This window comes from Moschus berezovskii, chromosome 11 (genome assembly GCF_049115385.1).
Source record: "Moschus berezovskii isolate FMDL1 chromosome 11, NW_MosBer_1.0, whole genome shotgun sequence".
NCBI classification, from domain to species: domain Eukaryota; kingdom Metazoa; phylum Chordata; class Mammalia; order Artiodactyla; family Moschidae; genus Moschus; species Moschus berezovskii.
This window is the reverse complement of record NC_142470.1, coordinates 38,104,663-38,116,709: the sequence shown is the minus strand read 5'-3', so window position 1 is coordinate 38,116,709 and position 12,047 is coordinate 38,104,663. Positions and strand designations below refer to the sequence as shown.

The 12,047-nt window shown below is 49.3% G+C and overlaps 1 protein-coding gene across 1 annotated transcript in view; it reads left to right on the top strand.

Annotated features, from left to right (window-relative positions):
- Window positions 1-12,047, top strand: part of GALNT14 (polypeptide N-acetylgalactosaminyltransferase 14) — a 217,041-nt gene that overhangs the window by 141,535 nt on the left and 63,459 nt on the right. The gene's annotated exons all lie outside the window — the stretch shown is intronic.

Genomic DNA, 12,047 nt, shown 5'->3' with positions numbered 1-12,047 from the left:
AGCTGAAGCGTCTCTTTTCTGAGCTCTCAAAGTGATTCTGTTGAGCAGCCAGGATTGAGAATTGCCACCTCAGGTAAGTGTTTCTTGAACTTAAATCATCTGAGGTTCTTGTCACACTGATTCAGCAGGTCTGCGGTGGGGCCTGAGAGTCTGCATTCCTGTCAAACTCCCAGGTTCTGCTGATGGATGGTCCAGGGTTCACATCGAATAGCAAAGGCTTAGAACGGTAGTTCTCAAAGTGTGGTTTCCCAGACCAGGAGATCAGCATTGGCGTCACCAGTTAGAACTGCAGATTCTAAGCTTCCCCCCAGAACTACTGAGTGCGGTGCTCTGGGGTGGGGCCTGGTGACCTGTGTCTCAACACGCACCACCAGTGATTCTGACGGCTGCTCAAATTTTAAACCACAGAGCATCAGCTGGCGCTGTGGCTTTGTTTTGTAGATCAGATATAGTCCATGGTTGGTGGGTGGGTCCAGTTTAGAGGCCCTGGGTTTGAGTAGACAGTAGGCCCTGGAATAAAGATGACTATTTGCCTACACGCTGTAGCCCTCTGCCTCTGTCCAGGAGACAGGCTCTGTCTCAGTTCCTTTGGAGACCTCTGGCTTCTCTGGTTCCTTCCTGCCCCCTCCTCTCAGTTTCAACCACAAGGGTCAGTGTGCTGCCATTCTGTTGGCAGCTGGCATCACCTTTACCAAGAAGCTCCTACTGTAACTCTTGGCCCACCCTGGGGACGACTCCATAGACAGTTTAACCTCTCCCTTTTCCCATCATGCCTTGCAGCTAAGGTTCAACTAGTTATGACACCAGTTGCCCTCTAGGGAGAGAAATCTGTGATGTGTGATAGGAATTCAATAAATGTTAGCTGAGCAGATGAAAGGGAGAATAAGCCTGGAAAGACAACTGACTGCTCTCTTCCCATCTGCCTTACGAGTAAACAGGACAAAAGGAGCTAGAGGAAGTCCCCTTCTCCATATCCTCCCATCCTCATGGGCTTCAGATAAGGAATCAGGAGAATAGCCTCCGTTAAAGGGAAAAAGGCCTTTTCCCTTAAAGAATTCTCATTACTGAAAAGAGAAGAGTGAAGAAATAGCATGTGGGAGGGGGCTGAGCTTATTAAATTTGCTTCCAATTTCCCTACCACAGTAATTGCATTCTGAGTTATAGGATGCATTAGGACAGTGCCTGAGACCCAGAGCTATTAGCTGAGCATTAGAGCAGGTGCTGCTGAGAGGGCGGGCAGTGGGGGGCATGGCTTAGGAATCCACAGTGGCATGGGTGGAGAGAGGAGGGGAGAGAGGAGGAAGGCTGTGAGTGTTTCACCAACAGCCCGCTGTGCTGGTTGAAAGGTCAGTGCACTGGGGGCATGGAACCCGATATACTAGTCACATTGGGGCATCATGTGATAGAAGCCTCGGAGGGGCGGGGAGCTTGATTCTCTGTGTGAAATTGAGCAGAATCCCCATCTTTCTCTTGGTCCTTTTTCCCATGGAGTCCATGGTATTTTATGGGAGGCAGTGGGGTTTACCTGTAACCTGGAATGACTGAGTTGAAGAGTAAGAGATAAGACTGGGGCAGGTTTTGAACTCCCCATTGCAGGGTTTATGGGAGTCTTAGGGTCCATGGGGTACGTGGTGAGGATAGTTTAGAAATGAGTGACTACAGTTTCCAGTGAATCTATTCATTCACCCTATGAGGTTATCAACCTTTTCCTGCCCACCCCACTCCTTATGTAACACTTGACATTTTCACAGTCTTGAGATAGAAAGCTGCTGTCTTGGGTCTTCAGTCATGTCTTTGCTGCCGCTCCATCTCCCCATCCCCGATTCAAGCTCAGGGAGAGGAGTTGAGCAAGGTGACCAGCAATGGCCTTCCACCCGTCCCTGCCCCTGTCTTAGGTTTGTCTTCTCATCTGTGCTTGAACTTGAAGCTTTCTCACTCCCCGAGTGCCGCACAGCTGTGATGGGTTCGTTCTTCCATGGTTGACCTTCTCTTTTTCAGATATAAATACGTACATACACTCTGCTCTCCCACCCGCCTTGGTCTCATGTGAAGACTACACGGGTGCTTCATTCATCAAGCATCCAAATTTTCCCCTAAGGCCCATAGTTCTGTTAATGTGGATGAGAGCCTTAATTTCTAGTGGTCACAGGGATGAATAGATGTGGCTGCCTGTGTCGGGGGTGGGGTGGGGGTGGAGTACCATAAATAAGTATTTCAATGTGAGGAAGAGACAGTGTCTAGCTGGGGTGAGTCTGAGAAGATTTCCCAGGGGAGTTCCGCTATTTATAAAGCATTGACTGGTACAGCAAATAGTCCCCGTTTCCCAGGCCTGCCGCCCCCACCCATCAGCACATTCTGGTGACAACAGCTGGATTTGCTATCATCCAAGTAGCACATAAAACATCTGGCAGACAGGAAGCCATTAAGTGGAGGCACACCCCTTGAGAAGGGGGGAAATATTTTGATAAAGCACATGTATATTTTTGCTGTTGCCTGGCAATGCTTATTATGGGGTTGCTTTGATTGCAGGGGAGCAGGTGGCAGGGTGGATGCGCCCAGAAGCTATGGGCTGGTGGGGGGTGGTGTTGGTGAGAGCTGGGAAGCCCCATTAGTTCACCTCCCTCTGGCCAGGCTGGGTCTGAGTGTTCCCCTTGGCATATCCTCCTGGGCTCTGTCCAGTGCAGTGCTAAATGGTTCGAACAGTGGGATGCCCATCGCTTGCCTGGGGGGAAAATTCCACACTTCGATGCATCTCACTGGGAATACATTTTTCCTTTGCTCTTTTCCATCCTGGGAAATGAAGGGGCTGTGGCCCCATCTAGGATTGCATTTCTCCCTCCTTGTATTTACTCAGTTGGAATGGCTGTCAAAGATGATCATCATTTCTCTTCTTGTACTCGTCACTTAGTGGTAATAGGATAAAAATCTTTATGGTTGGAATGGCTAAGCATAAAAGATGTGCATATTCCCTCAGAGTCAAGGCGATTCCACTAGCTCAGCACGGAGTTGGTGATTCCACGTCAAGGTGCAGGGAGGGGAGGGGAGACCCATCGCAGACACTTAGCTTTGCAGACAGGCTCGCCCATCCACTGCGTTCTGGTCGCTCCTCTGCACCATTTTTCAGCACAGGAGTTTGTGAGCCTGGTGACAGTAGTTCTCGGAGCGCTTCACTCCAGAGCACTTCAGAGTTTCAAAGGGCTTTGAAGGAAATAGTGGGAGGAGTTTCCCAACAGCCTGGAATCTCAGCAGGAGAACTGTGTCTGCTGCCCTGAGGACCGCCTGCAGGGCCGGGAAGGGGTTCTCACCAGGGTCTGGGGGAAGAAAGACCACAGAGGCTGAGACAGCAGGCGCCTCTGGGCCAGGATTCCTTCCACTCTGGTCCCATGTCTCTTGCCTGCTACCCCTGCAGGCTCTTCCCTCACCCCTACCCCCCCGATCCTGGTCTGCTCTGTGAGTTTCAGACAGATTTCCCTTATAGTTAATTCAGTAAACATTGGGCCACTTTCACTTTCACACTGGCCCTACCTTATCATCGTAGCAACCCTGAGAGATGCCCTAGCCAACACATCCCTGCATAGCACAATGTTCTGAGAGCCCCTGCTGGTAGGGGGACCAAGCTCAGTCTGAATCAGGAGCCCACCCAAGGGGGTGGAGTGCAGTGTGGGATCTTGGCTCTGAGGCTCTGACATCCTCAGAGTAGGGTATTGGGTCTTAGACCTGGGAGTTTACTTGGAGGTGAGGTGGAAGAGATGTGTGAATTCCAGTCACATTTTGCAAGACAGTTTGTTCATTCTCATTGCTGTATAGTATTCCTTTGGAGGAGAGTGTTACAATTTGTATATCTAGTCTACTGTTAATGCTTATGTACGGTTTTTCCAGTGTGAGATTCTTCTGATAGAGTGCCTATGAGTATAGGTTTCTGTAGGGTGTGTCCCTGGCAGCTTTTCTAGATATTGTCAAACATCTAAGGAAGTGGTCATACCATCTCCACCCCACCGGCAATGCAAGAATTCCAGTGGCTCCTCAGCTTTGTTGCTGGTCATTTGCAATTGTCTGTCTCTTTCATGTTAGCCTTTCTAGAGCCTGAGCAGTGGTATATCATTGTGGTTTAAGTCTGCCTTTCCCTGCTAATCAGTGAAGTGGAGCACCTTTTCCTAAGCATATTAGCTACTTGCATACTTGATCAAAGGTCTTGCCCCTCCCCTGTTCCTCTTGCTGTGCTGTTTGCTCAGGAACCAAACACGAAGCCTGGCTCTTAGGCCTTCCTCAGTAATCTGCTCCTTTTCTGATTAGTTTCTGGCATTTTGTCCTGTATCTGGGCAGCGTGATAAAATGGGGGAAACAGCTGGACTGAGCATGAGAAGAGCTGAGTTTTGTCTAAGTTACTTCCCAACTCTTCAGCTCTCTGGGTATGTTTCTTCACCTGTAAGAAATAAGAGAACTTCCCAGGTGATGCAGTGTGAATCTGCCTGTTGATGCAGGAGACATGGGTTTGCTCCCTGGGTCAGGAAGATCCCCTGGAGAAGGAAATAGCAACCCACTCCAGTATTCTTGCCTGGGAAGTCCCATGGACAGAGGAGCCTGGCGGACTACAGTCCATGGAGTTGCAAAGAGTTGGACACAACTGAACAACTGAGTGCAAACACACACACACACACACAAGTGAGAAGTAGCTCAGAGATTGTGAATAAGCTTACCTCCAGTTCTGCTGCTGGTGGAAGGTACTCTGCCAGTACACGCCAGAAGTAACTTAGAAAGTGGCTCAGGTTGGAGGCAATTTCCAGATGCAGGACTCCCTCTGACTCAGCAGCACCTCCCTGCTCCTTAAGGCCCTGGATTAATCCTTCTTCTCACACACAGGAGGCAAGGATTCCACAGAACCCGTAGAACCATCCTCTTTATTTGTTGCCATGGCCATTTCCATGCATGGCCTCCCTCTCCCTCTCATGCCTTCCCTCCAGTGGAGGTGACCAGACGCCCTCCCAACTGGAGATCCCAATGTAAGCTGGTTTAACACCGTCTTTGCATTTATCTAAACATCTCAGGACCTCTTAAACACAATGACAACAAAACTGTTTGCCCCTGGAGTTGACATGTCACGTGGATGGCAACTTGACTGCAAACTGCAAACTGACCTGCCCACGTTTTTCAGTCTAAGTATAGGAAGTTGGAACATGTGGCTTCTTTCCCTTTAAGACCTAGGATGTTGGCATGTTCAGTTACCATTACCCACTAACACTTTGAAGAACACTTGTGGTGTGATGCCCCTAATGCAGAGAGAAGCAAGGCTAACAGGACTGGGTCGATGAAGCTGAGGGGATCTCAGGATACCTGCTGCAATTTCTAAGTGAAAGGCTGAACCTTGTGGTGAGTCCCTCAGATAAGGATAGTCACATCTTATATTTATAGGAGACTTTCCTAAGCCCTCTCACATCTCCTGCCCTTGATGTCCTCAGTACCCTCTGGGTGAAGGGGCCATTGTCATTTCTCAGTGGATGAAACAGAGGCCCAGGCAAGGCTACTGGTTGGCTAAGTGGAAGGTAGGTTTCCTCACCATGTGAACTTGGAGAGAGAGCATCTTTGCCACTTATCAGCTGATGCTGGTGTGAGTTACTTAACTCCTAAGCCTCAGTTTCCTCATCTTTAAAGTGGGAATAATAATGGTACGCAGGGTTACTGTGGGGTAAGCACATCCATCCATGTCAAATGCAGAGCCTGGTCTTTAACCCCTCATAAGCATGCGGTGACTGTTAGCTGTGGTCATGAGCAGTCAAACTGGTATTAGTCTGAGGACCAGCATTAGCGCTCAGACCCTGGGGTCTTTTCCACTGCTTCTCAGCTGTGGGTAAAAGCAGGCCCAGGAGGTGGGTGTAGAGAGGGTGACTGAAACCAGGAATAAGGGCGACATGGGTACGTTTGGAGCGGTCCTGGCTTGGCACCTGCCCCCCACGTGTTCTCCGAGAGCTAGGTAGGCAGGGGTGGAGGGGACGGGGGCAGGGAAGTTGTGCAGAGAGCGTCGTGCCTCAGCCTTGGCTCTCAGCACCCAACACTTCACTTGCTGAATGTCAGACTTACTTTGAAAATGAGAACGTGAAACAAGCCGTGAGGCAATCGCAATGCCGCGTCTGGTAAAATTTGCACTTTTCAGATCCTAGGGATAGATGCCAAGGCCAGCAGAGGGAGTGATTTCAGGGCTGGGGGCCAGGAAGTACAAAATGTGTTTGACAAGAGCTGAAAAGAGCAGAGAGGAGATGACAGCTGTGGGTGGGAGAAGCCGTGGGAAGGAGGCCACCAGTGTGGTCCTGGTGACAGACGGTGGGATGAAGTGACATGAGCCTCGGGCCCCAGGGTGCCAGGAAAACTCACTGGGGGATGTGTGATGTGACGGAAGAAGGGCTGTGCTGGGGGACCTGTGGAATCACGCGGCAGCCGCGCTTCCATCTGGGCTGGCGAGGGGCACAATCAGCAGAGGCCCCTTGTGGAGTCCTGGGTGTCCTGGATGCAGTAAGAGGAGCCACTTACTTTGGATTGAGGCGGATTATATCCAACAGCTCTCACCTCCTGCACTCACCTCACCCTCCCAGTGACCCTGAAGCCAGCCCCATCAGGCATCGTTACCTCTGTTCTCTGGTTTTCCTGCTTCCCCCTGTCCCTCCTTGATTCATTAAGTAGACACTTCCTTTTTTCCCTTGCCGCAAGCCTTGCTGAGCCTGCTTCTCAAGCCATCAAGTACCCAGTCTGCTTTCATGTCTCCGTCTCAGGGCAAGCCCACTGCCCACCCTGTGACTCAAGCCAACCCTTTGGTGTCCCTCCTCCTTGCCCACCCTTGCTTTGTTGAGTCTGCCTCCTGGATAGCTCTTGGCTTCTGACTTTGCCCCCTGCTCACTGCTGCCCCCTCTACCTGGGTGACAGCAGCGGCCCCCAGCCGCCCTCCCACTGGGCTGTGGTCCCACCCCCGTCCATCCTCCACGGACAGTGTCCCAAAGGCGGATGCATCGAGCCCCATCCAAAGCCCTGCCCTGCTGCCCGCTCACCCCGCCCGTGAAGCCACGCCCACCCCAGCCAGGCCCAGGCTTGCAGCTACTTGACTCTGCACGAGGGTTCATGCCTTCTCACCTTCTCATCTTCACAGCCCTCTCTGCTCGGGATGCTCTCTCACCTTTCAGGAACTCGGGTGGATGGGGTTCCCCACTCCAGGGAGACATTGTGCCCCCTCAGTCTAAGTAGGGCAGCACCTCCCACTCCCGTGCTCACCTCTGAGCAGCACCCGTTACCCCAGTTTCAAGCTCTCCCTCTCCCTTCCTTGAACGACCTGGGTAGGCATGCTGGCTTATCTTTGCACAGAGCCCCGCAGGGTACCTGGCACTCAGATGCTTCATCAGTCTCAACTGATGACTGATGGATTCAAAGAACACCCCATTAGATTCATTCTCAAACGATCTGAAAACATCAGGGTTTGCAAGTACAGGCGTGGGAATGAATCCTCAGAGCAGAGGGAGAAAATCAAATCACGGGAAATTTAAAACCACCTTCACTCAACAAAGAATTCTCCGTGTTAGCACATAAATCCAGGACCATAATCAGCCAACATTTATTGATCAAACTATTCCCCTGACACGTGGTAGGCACCTTATATTATGTTCTTTCAGTTAAGCCTCACAACAACTTTGCTATGATCCAGGGTTTAAAGAGGAGGAAAGTGACTGCAGTCAGTTGACTATCTGGCCCATGGGAACATCAAGCAGTAGAAACGTGGCCACTACCTATGGAGAAGATGGCACAGCTGTGCAGAAGTGGGAGGGAGGCCAGGGAGCCCGTGAAAAGTGCAATGGAGGCACTGACCTAGGCTGAGCATTGCACAAGTGTTATACTGAGGCAGCTGTAGAAAGGGTGATGGCTGGATGGGGAGGCATGTGGAGATCACTATGCAGTTATGACCAAGAAGGAGTGGACTGGGTTAGTAGAGCTAGAGGGCTCAGGTGAGAGAATTATCGGGCAGGGCTAACACAATGGTGGGGGCTTTGGGATACAGCCAAGGTTTAGCTTAGGTAACTACCAAAGGCAGGGAGACTTAGATATGTGAAGCAGGATGTTAGGAAGATTAATGTGGAAGGTTGGGGGGAAGGAATGAGATGAGCTACAGTCAGAAGGCCGTTGCAGTCCCACAGACCATGGGGGTGGGCCGGGCTTGGGCAGATGGAAGTGATAATAAAGAGATGGAGATAAACTTTGGTGCATGACTAACCTGGGGATGAACCAACCATCTAGAAGGGTGTGGGTAGACATGAGCAGTCTTGGTTTTTTACCTCCTCAGCTCAGACCTTCCATAAGGCCACTACTGTGAGTTCCCTGGAGAATAAGAGATGTTGGATGCTTGGCCTTCAAGCAGATCATTCCCGATCTCAGTGTTCTGGGTCTGACCACATCCCTGGAGTCACTCGGCTATCTTACCTCAGCTGCTTCAGTTAGAGGAACATTTCCCCATTCAGGTAAAGGGAAGGAATGACTCTTCTCTGATCCTTTAGCTGGAATGTCTGACAAATACCAGGAAATAGCTCAGAGAAGATCAAGGGAGGACATCCTTCCTTCTGGACAGCCAGCTTTGTGATTTTCCATCTTTCCAGTACCTTCCAGCGTGCAGACTTCAAGAGCAAAGACAGAGAGAAAGGTCAATATGAACCAAAGGTTTTCAAGTGAGTGAGCTGGCTGACCATCAAGGGGCATTCTAGTGGAGCATGAGAGCTCAGAGTTGGGAGCCAGACCTTCTGTTGTGACACTGAGACGTGGCTGCTTACTGACTGTGACCTCACAGTCTTCTCCAAGATGGTCTCGGAGCACTTTCCTCAGGGAATGATTGTGCAGATTTAAAGCTCTTGGAAGAATACCTGAGACATAGGGTTCCGTCACTGTTATCTATTATTACTACTGTGTAATGTGATTCAAGCAGGACTAAAATAAGACTTGGAGAAGCCCTAGTCTCAGGCACTGAGGAATCTTTTTCAGGAAACATTTCAAAAATAAGCCTTGGCCCACCTCCACATGTCCGGGTCCTGACTAGACTCTGCATTTGTCTTTTGAGAACATGCTCCCCTGCGCACACACATGCACATATGCGGGCACCCGGTTACCCTCTGGGTGGTGCTTGGTACCAACTGACATGGGGCCTGGCAGCATCCCAAGAGAAGCCTCTTTGCAGCTTCCTGAGAACAGCCGATCTTCTTGGGAAAAAGGTGCTGCTACTTCCCTGTGGTTTCCACCAGACCTCAGTGTTCCACTCTCTTCAAAGGGGTTGCTCAACCAAAGACCGAAATTAGTTGTCTAGGAAAACACAGTGGTGCAGAGTGGAGCTGTGGTCATTTCTAATAAATGCGACCAGAGGTGTCCGCATTCTGCTGGTCAGCTGTGTGTCTTGAGCCCAGATAGCACGTGATTGCTAGGGTGGCAGCAGTGCGTGAGGAGATAAACTGGGGCTGTGCTGTGCTCAGTCATTTATTCATGTCCCACCCTTTACAACCCCATGGACTGTAACCAGCCAGGCTCTTTTGTCCATGGGGATTCTCCAGGCAAGAATACTGGAATGGGTTACCATGCCCTCCTCCAGGGAATCTTCCCGACTCAGGGATTGAACCCAGGTCTCCCTTTCAGGTGGATTCTTTACCATCTGAGCCATCAGGGAAGCCCAAGAATACTGGTGTGCATGGCCTATCCCGTCTCCAAGGGATCTTCTGGACTCAGGAATTGAACCAGGGTTTCCTGCATTGCAGGCAGATTCTTTACCAACTGAGCTACCAGAGAAGCCCAAATTGGGGCTAGAGATTGGAAAAGCCATACCAACTCATTCATATCAGCAGCACCAAGAATAGAGCTGGGGATGTTGGGTCCAGAGCAAAGTGTGGTGATGCTGTGTCTCCTGCATTTAGCGTCCACACTGTCTGTGGAGGGTGGACACAGGTGCATTGTTATTTAGTGGGACACATGCTTGAACTATACTTTCAGATGCCATATGCTATATCTGTGCAGATCTGATCTGTAGAGTTGGGGAAAGGAGGAGATGCTGAGGGAAATTTTCTCAAAACTTAATTTTATGATTTATAGTGCTTTTAATTATTCTGAGGTTGTGGCCTTTTGAGTATTTAACACCCTTTCTTTGATGAAATAACAATGATGCTAGATGATGAGAGTCTTACAATATATTTTTGCTGCAAAAGAAAATGGTACAAACCTAATAATGGCCTTGATAATTTTTAAAAATTTCATTTTGCTTACATGAAAGAACCCAGTATCTAGAAACTATTGTCTGACACTAATGTTGAAATTTTAATTTGCATTATATACAAGCTTTAGTAATGACCTAGGACAATGGTGTCTAATAGAAATAGATGTAAGCCATATAGGTAATTTAAAATGTTCTAATAGTCACATTTTAAAAAGTAAAATTTTAAGTGAAATTAGTTTTAATAATATATATTATTTTAACCCAATCACCTGGAGAAGAAAATGGCAACCCTCTCCAGGATTCTTGCCTGGAAAATCCCAGGGATAGAGGAGCCTGAAGGTCTACAGTCCATGAGGTCGCAAAGAGTCAGATACAACTTAGCAACTAAACCACCAGCACTACCACCATCCATGGGTATCATTTTGACATATAATCAATGTAAAAAAATTACTGATGTGATATCTTACGTTTTGTATCAGTGTTGGAAATCTTGTGTATATTGCACACTTACAGTGTATCTCCATTCTGATTATCTCAAGTGCTCAATAGCCACATGTGACTGGTGGCTACCATACTGGACAGTGCAGGTCTGGGAGAAGAGAGCATCCGAGCTATAGGTTGGCAGCCCTACTGGATAGGATTCAGTCTCTTTCCTCCCATGTAAGGAAGCATTGTTCATCCCCAGGACTCACTGAACAAGGAAAACATCCCAGCATTTTAAACACAGATGAGTATTTTCACTGCAACAGAGAATGCCCCAGAGCCTCCACAGACACAAGATGACTATCCCAGATGTCTTCCTGGACAGCCTGAGCCAGAGGCTCCCTGTTTTCCCCACATGGTACCATTCTCAGTTTTGGTGACTTGTTTGGTCTCCTCTGTATGACTCAAGTTGGCACCTCACCCAACCTGCAGTTCTGCAGTTTTCCTTGAGCTGGTGTCACTTGTCACTTGGCAAGGGACGTTTTTTCCTCTGGCTTTGACCCCATGAAAGCCTTACCTGCTTCCTCCCCCACTCATCCACCCACTCATTATTCAGACGTTTATCGTATATGTCTACCGTGTTTAGTCACCATGCCAGGTACTGAAGTTAGAACTACGAACGAGCCCTAGGTTTTGCTGCAGCTAACAATCAGGAGAGGAGACAGAGAAGTAGTTCCCAATGCCTGATCGTAAACTGCACTGATGAGGGTAGTGCAGAGTCCTAGGGGAGCACACTAGAAAAGCCTTAGATGTCAAGAAAGGATTCCGGGGGAAGTACCTCCCAAGCCAGGATTAGAAGAGGAGAAGATATCCAGGCCTGGGAAAAGAGGAAAATACATTCCAGACACATGGGAGGGAGGGCTGCACCTGCAGAGGTCCAGAGGGAGAAAGAGCAGGTCAGGCAGAACGTGGCTGAAAATTGGAGGATGTGACGGGAGGAGTCAGAGGTGGTGCCGGGTCACCAAGGATGGTAAGCGGTATTTGGAGTTTCAACTTTATTTTGTGAGCACTTGGGCAGTGTTGAAACATGTTAAAGATTTACAGTTTGGAATGATCATTCTAGCTGCAGCATGCAGGAGAGATTGGATAGGGATAAAGTCAGCTAGGAAGTGGCTGCAATAATCCAGCAAAGACATGATGGGAATAGGGAGAAACAGCCAGGTCTAGAGATAAGTAAGAAGGATTGACAGGACTAGGTTTAGTGAGATTGGATGTCGGGGAGGTAGAGGCAGGATTTGAGAATATCTCTTGGGTTTGGGCACATGGTAGGTGGTGAGTTGGGAAACATGGAAAGGTCAGCAGACTTGGACAAGGTGAGAGAGGCAGAGGGCAGCTGAAAAGTTCATCG